Source organism: Penaeus vannamei, chromosome 1, assembly GCF_042767895.1.
Source record: "Penaeus vannamei isolate JL-2024 chromosome 1, ASM4276789v1, whole genome shotgun sequence".
NCBI lineage: Eukaryota > Metazoa > Arthropoda > Malacostraca > Decapoda > Penaeidae > Penaeus > Penaeus vannamei.
In genome coordinates, this window is record NC_091549.1 from 17,110,586 (window position 1) to 17,118,085 (window position 7,500).

Below are 7,500 nucleotides of genomic sequence, written 5' to 3' on the forward strand. Positions count from 1 at the left end.
TATATACATATATATGTATATATACATGCATTCATATATTCTTTGTATATATGTATGTGTGTGCGTATTTGTTTGTATATTTGTGTGTGCCAGTGTGTATTCATGTCTAAGTGTATGCACATACACAGACGCACACGCACATACAAACACATTAACTCTCCCATAAATAACACACCGACAACTCCCCCCACCCCCCTTGCATCCCCCACCCCACCCCCAAGCCACCGCCACGCCGCGCGCCCGAGACCCCCCCCCCCCCACCAGGCAGGAGGAGCAGGGCGTGGAAAATCGGTCCCAGGTGCAAGGTGGGCGTGGCGGCTGGGTGTGGGCGTTTCCCTCGGAGGATATTTAATGCTTAATGAAGGAGAGGAGGGAGGGGAGGAGGGGGAGGGGGAAGAGGAGGAAGAGGAAGGGGAGGGAGGGGGAGGAGGTGGAAGAGGAGGAGGATAAGGAATGAGATATAGGGGAGGGGGAGGAGGGAGATGGGTAGGAGGAGGAGGGAGGAGGGGAGGAGGAGGAAGAGGAGTGAGATATAGGGGAGGAGGGGGAGGGAGGAACAGGAGGAGGAGAAGGAGGAGAAGGATGGGGAGGGAGGAAGAGGAATGAGATATAAGGGAAGGGGAGGAGGGAGAGGGGTAGGAGGAGGAGGAGGAAGAGGAGGAGAAGGACGAGGAAGGGGAGGAGGAGGTAGAGGATGGGGAGGAGGAAGAGGAATGAGATACAGGGGAGGGGAGGAGGGAGAGGGGGTAGGAGGAGGAGGAGGAAGAGGAGGAGAAGGAGGGAGGAGGAGGAGGAGTGAGATATAGGGGAGGAGGAGGAGAAGGAAGAAGAGGGAGGAGGGGGAGGAGGAGGAGGAGGAGGAGGATAAGGATGGGGAGAAGAGGAATGAGATATAGGGGAGGAGGAGGAGGAAGAGGAGGAGAAGAAAGAAAAGGAAGAGGGGGAGGAGGTGAAGGAGGCTGAGAGAAGAAAACTCTATTCCAAGTTCATGCGTACAGTTATTACTGTATAAGCACACACATGAATATTTACATACATTGGCATAAATCTGAATTCATTCGGTATATAGACAAGACATGATTGAAAGTGTGTTTGAGGACCAATATTTTCTTGAGAACATTAAAGTGTCGTCTTTGATATTCATAAGAAAAGAAAAAGAAAATGTAGTCTCCAATACCTTCATTAATTAAAGAAAATTATATACCGATATCAATTAGCGAATAATTTGAATAATTAAAGCACGCAAATAGATCAGATGGTATTATTCGCAACAACTAACGGGAAAAATGATATTTGATATAACACGAATATGTTCTTTCCTAATAGGCAATTGTTTCGCACAAGGAAAAAAGAAATAAAGAAATAAAGAAAAAAGCAATAGCTTTACTGATTCATCCACTCTGATGTCTAAATATACTTCAGTCAGTCTTTTCATTAAGCAATATTTACGCTGCCTCTTCACAACCATTCATAAACCGTTATTGTAAAATCGTGAACGGAGTGAAAAGGTTCTCTCGGTTTCAAATGCGTTTTCAGTGTGGGGTTTCTATTGCGTTCGTGTTATTGTTATTGAGTTTTTTTTCTTGTGTTCTTATCGATTTTAAAGAGTGAGTTTTTTAATTTGTTCGTCTCGCTTTTATTAAGGTTTTCTCTTGTTCTCTTTCTGATATATTCCTATCGTTCCCATTGATTTTCTTTTTTCATTTGTATTCGAATGCGTTTTCAAAATGTGACATTTTCTCTTGCGTTCGTTTTGTTTTCTGTCGAAGTTCCTCTTACTTTTCTAATATAGATTCTGCCTCATTAAAACGAATCAAGAGTTCGAGACGTATCACATGGGGCGACATATGACCATCTAACCGGTATCTGTCCAAAAGCATAAATCAATCCGGTCTGTATTACATTCTTTGGGTTTTTCTTGATTTTGCTTTCAGAAAAGGAATAACTGGCAACTCATTTGGCCTTTGGAATTGTCCGATTCGTCGTTCAAAAATAATAAATAAAGCTAAGAATAAAGTGTTCAAGACGGCAATTTCTTATTTATGAAAAAAATCAATTGGTTAAAGTATGTGTGTATATATATATATATATATATATATATATATATATATATATATATATATATATATATATATATGTTTATATGTATATATACATGTGTGTGGTGTGTGTGTGTGTGTGTGTGTGTGTGTGTGTATGTGTGTGTGTGTGTGTGTGTGTGTGTGTGTGTGTGTGTGTGTGTGTGTGTGTGTGTGTGTGTGTGTGTGTGTGTGTGTGTGTGTATGAATATATATATACATATATGCATTGTGTGTGTGTGTGTGTATGAATATATGTATACATATATGCATTGTGTGTGTGTGTGTGTATGAATAATATATATATATATATATATATATATATATATATATATATATATATATATATATATATATATATATATATATATACATGTGTGTGTGTGTGTATGAATATATAAATACATATACATGTGTGTGTGTGTGCATAAAACAGCAAAAGATCTCGCCAAAACCCCAACCCAGATTTCTGAGGCAATCTGCACGGCATTCGCACATTTGTACAACATGGCGGGCCGGCATCTCGCAAAACCTCGGAAATCAGCATCACATTCCTATCTCTGTGTCGAAGCATCTCTCATCTCCTATCGCCTTCATCTCTTGGCGCTGGGAGGCTGCATCATGGCCGAGGCAGTTTCGTGTGTTTTTGTTGGTGTTTAATTATCGCAAATGAGGCAGGGTGACGCACACGCATACATGCACATGCATATATATACACACAGAGACACATACACACATACACAAACACGCACACAGAGACATACACATACAGACACACATACGTACACAAACACACATCCAGACACAGACACAAGCACACACAAATAAACCCACACACATAGACACACACACACACAAACAAACCCACATACACAGACACACGCACACACAGACAAACCCACACACATAGACACACACACACACACAAACAAATCCCACATACATACACATACACACGCAAACAAACCCCCACGCATAGACACACACACACAAACAAACCCACATACATAGACACACACACACAAACAAAGACAGACACCCACACATAGACACACACACACAAACAAACACAGACATCTACACACTCACTCTCGTACAAACATATTCTCGCGTTTGCATGAAGTCAGTTCAAAGATTCCTGGAGGATGTTCGTGTCACATCCATGCCTCTCCTTGGCCTGCTCCTCATAATTCCTTCCTCATGACACGTCTGGCTGTGAAATGACAGCGGCCAGCGAGGTCATGTCAGGGGAATTTGGCTGACCTGTTTCGTAGGGTTGTCGTGTCAATTCTGAAATTCCTTTTTGGTGTGGATTTAAAAAAAAAAGGTGTTGATATATTCGTTTCTCTTCGTTTTATCATGATTTTCTTGAATGCAGGGAATTATTTGGTCATGAAAATAGTGAAACGTATTTTTGCTTGCTTATTCTTCTCTCTGTTTTTTTTTTCTTTACATACTCTCTCTTTGTCTATCTCTATCTTTCGTTGTTTCCATCTCTCTCTCTCTCTCTCTCTCTCTCTCTCTCTCTCTCTATCTATCTATCTATCTATCTATCTATCTATCTACCTATCTCTCTCTTTCTCTCTCTATCTATCTATTTTTTCATTTTTTCCATAGACAAGAAGAACCAACAAAACACTTTCATCTCTCCAATATATTAAAAAAAACATAAAAACAGTAAAAATCAAAAGCAAATGGATTTTACCCTTTGACCCACTTTTGTCTAAATGATTATTGCCTCTGCTGATCCTTCGAGATTGCAAATAATCGAGGCTTTTTTTTCTCTTACTTTTTGACTAATTCATATTCAAAAGATTATCTTTGGGTATTTTGGCATCGTTGTGTATGCCTGGCTTCTCTCCGGTGTGCGCCAGAACCAACACTCACTCGGTGTGCGGTTGGCTAACATGCTGTCACTCAAACACATGAGAATTCTTGGGGTAAAGAAGAAAGCATCATAGCGGTTACCAGGGGTGTTTTTTTCTTTTTTTTAATTATCTATCTATCTACCTGATTATTCTTTTTCTGCTCCTCCTATCTTGCTCTCTCTCTATCTGTGTATTTATCTATCTATCAACGTTTTTTTTTCTCTCATTATCTTTCTATTTCTATTTCTCTCTCTCTCATTATCTCTCTTTATATTTCTCTGCCTCTTCCTCTCTCTCTCTCCCTCTCTCTCTCTCTCTCTCTCAATCACTCACTCTTTTCTCTCTCTCTCACTCATTTACTCTGCTATCTCTCTCTCTCTCTATCTATCTATCTATCTATCTATCTCTCTCTTCCTCTTCTTCCTTCCCTCCCTCCTCTCTCTCTTTCTCTCTCTTTCTCTCTCTTCCTCTTCCTCCTTCCCTCCCTCCCTCCCTCCTCTCTCTCCGTCCATCTCTCTCTCTCTCTCTCTCTCTCTCTCTCTCTCTCTCTCTCTCTCTCTCTCTCTCTCTCTCTCTCTCTCTCTCTCTCTCTTCTCTCTCTCTCTCTCTCTCTCTCTCTCTCTCTCTCTCTCCTTTTGTATTATATCAACAGCTTCATTAAGTGGGAGAAGTAAAGGGAAAATAACAGCATTCTATCATCATTCGGTTTTGTCATTTAATCTTTACTGCTTTTCATGCACTGCATACTGGCTTTTACTTTTGCTTCTTCCACTTCCCTTTACGAAGAGAGAGAAAGAGAGGGAGGGAGAGAAGGAGGGAGTGAGGGAGGGAGGAGGGAGGAGAGAGAGAGAGAGAGAGAGAGAGAGAGAGAGAGAGAGAGAGAGAGAGAGAGAGAGAGAGAGAGAGAGAGAGAGAGAGAGAGAGAGAGACAGAGAGAGAGAGAGAGAATATGAGATAGATAGATAGGCAAATAAACAAGTAGATAGATAGCTAGAGAAACAGACAAACAAACAAACAGAAAAAGACATCACATCCTCCACCTCAAAAAGTCTCACCCCCCCTCAAAAAAATGAAAAAATAAAAACAAAAATAATAAGAATAAAAAAAATAAAATAAACTCCCAAACCCAGAGAAGATTTCCAGCATGATCTCCAGCAAGGAATCGTGACGGCGATCCTTGCACTTCATCCGCCGTGCATTGTTGCCGTGCCTGCCACCCTGCACGCTCTGTGGCCGTGGCGCTTGTTGCTCTCCCGCCGCTGGTCTCGCTCGGTTACTGCTTGCGTGGCGCTCCTAATGCCCCTGGACTCCTGGTGTTGACTTCGTTGACTTGGTGGTGAATTTTGACTTTTTTTTTTTTTGGAGGGAATTTTTTTCTTGGTGGTGGTGGTGGTTAGGGGTGGGGTGGGGTGGGAGTGGTGGTGGTGTTTTATTTGTTTTTGTCGGTTGCGGTGGCAGTGGTGAATTTTTATTTTTTTTGTCTCTGTTTTTGTTGTTATGGGGGGGGGAGTGGTGTTATTGTTGTGGTGGCGGTGATGAATTTTGACTTTTTGTCTGTATTTTTGTTGTTGGTGGTGGTGGGGTGGGAGTGATGTTGTGGCGTTGTTGTTGTTATAGCTGTGGTGATGGTGATGATGTATTTTTTTTGTCGGTTGCGGTGGTGGTGGGGGAAGTGGTGTTGTTGTATTTGTTTTTGTCGGTTTTGGTGGTGGGGTGGGAGTGGTGTTGTTATAGTTGTGGTGATGGTGGTGTTAAATTTGTTTTTGTTGGTGGTGGTTGTGTTCGTTTTATCTGTTAGAATCATCCTTATATATACAATCTGTTGTTGATAAGAGATATCGTTCGTTTTTATGTAATATTTTATCCACATTTAAAAAAAAATTCTCTCATATTTATGCATCTTGTAAATCCTTTCGGACACACTGTATGGTCTTTCCTTACAGGAAACAAACAAAAAAGAAGTGGACAGAGAATAATAAATACCAAGAAGTGTTTTTGTTTCTTTGTCAAATCTAAGCATCTTCTTGAGTTAATCATTTAATTCCTCATTTTAACAATCATTGCACATTTCGTCGACAGTTTTGGCTACTTCTGTGGATTCCGTTGTCTCCCGTTTCCGTTCTTGTTTTTTGTCTTCGTTTTCGTTGCATTTATTTTGACTTATTTCTTTGTGTGTTTCTATTTTATTCTTTTATTTTTGTTTGTCTGTTGAAGGTTTCTTCCATTTCTATGATTTCTCCATCTGTGTTTCACTTGCTCTCTTTCTCTTTCTCTCTGTCTCTCTCTCCCCCTCTCTCTCTGCTATCTTTCTCTTTCTCTCCCTGTCCCCCCCCCTCTCTGTCTCTCGCATACCCTCCCTCTCGTTCCCTCTCCCTTCCTCCTCCGCCCTCCCTCACCAAGAGACTAACCGCATTAGACTGACCACACGAGACTAATAGCAAACGATTAACAGCTTTAGACTAACGGCATTGGACGAATCGTAGAGACTAACCGCATTAGACTAACCGCAAGCAACTAACCGCAAGAGACTGACCCCAAGAGACTAACTGCAAGCAAACTAGCCGCAAGAGACTAATCACATTAGACTAATCGCAAGAGACTACCTGCATTAGACTAACCGCAAGCAACTAACCGCAAGCAAGTAGCCACGAGACTTACCGCAAGAGACTAACCACGAGAAACTAACTGCATTACACTAACCGCACGCGACTAACTGCAAGTGACTAACCGCATTAGACTAACTGCAAGAAACTAACCGATCCAAACAAACCGCAAGCGACTAACCGCGGTCCAACCTACCTACCCACCTCCTCCCTTCCCCCCACCCCCCACCCCCCCGCGCATCAGAACGCTCGGCCCTCGACCCCCGCCAGATAACACCTTAATGAAGTAGTTTTGTCGAGTGATTAAACAATCCGAATCTATTCCCGGGGCCAATTTATCATCGCGCAGTCAGTCGGCAAGAGGTGCTTCAAACCCGTGTACCGTCACTCGGGGGAGGCAGCAAGGAGGACGAAAGGAGGAGACACACGAGCGAAAACTTCTGGCAAGGACGAGTCTCCAGCGCCGCCAGCCGGACTCATTCAGAGGTTCGCCGGTCCACGCTTTTTGCTCGCGTCGTCTCGCTGCGGCCCTTGTCGCTCCTGTCGTTGTTATTTCTTCTTCTTCTGCTTCGTAGTGCGATTATTATTATTTCTATTTCTTATTCATTTTATTGTTATTTTTTCTTGTCATTGTTATTGTTTGTTATTATTAGTAGTAGTAGTATTATCATTATTATCATTATCATTATTATCTCTTATCATTGTTATCTTATTGTTATTTTTTCTTATTATTATTATCATTATTGGTATTTCTTTATTATTTTTCTTTTTCGTCTTACCATTCTTCTTGTTATTATGATTATGATCATCATTATTATTGGAATTATTCTTATTATTATTATTGTTGTTATTGTTATTATTATTGTTATTATTGTTATTGTTATTATTATTATTATTATTATTATTATTATTATTATTATTACTATTACTATTATTATTTTCATTATTAGT

At 41.1% G+C, this 7,500-nt stretch overlaps 1 protein-coding gene across 1 annotated transcript in view; it reads left to right on the forward strand.

Moving 5' to 3' along the window:
- The window catches only part of LOC113805460 (uncharacterized), a 185,362-nt gene that overhangs the window by 40,365 nt on the left and 137,497 nt on the right, over nucleotides 1–7,500 (forward strand). The window lies entirely within an intron of this gene.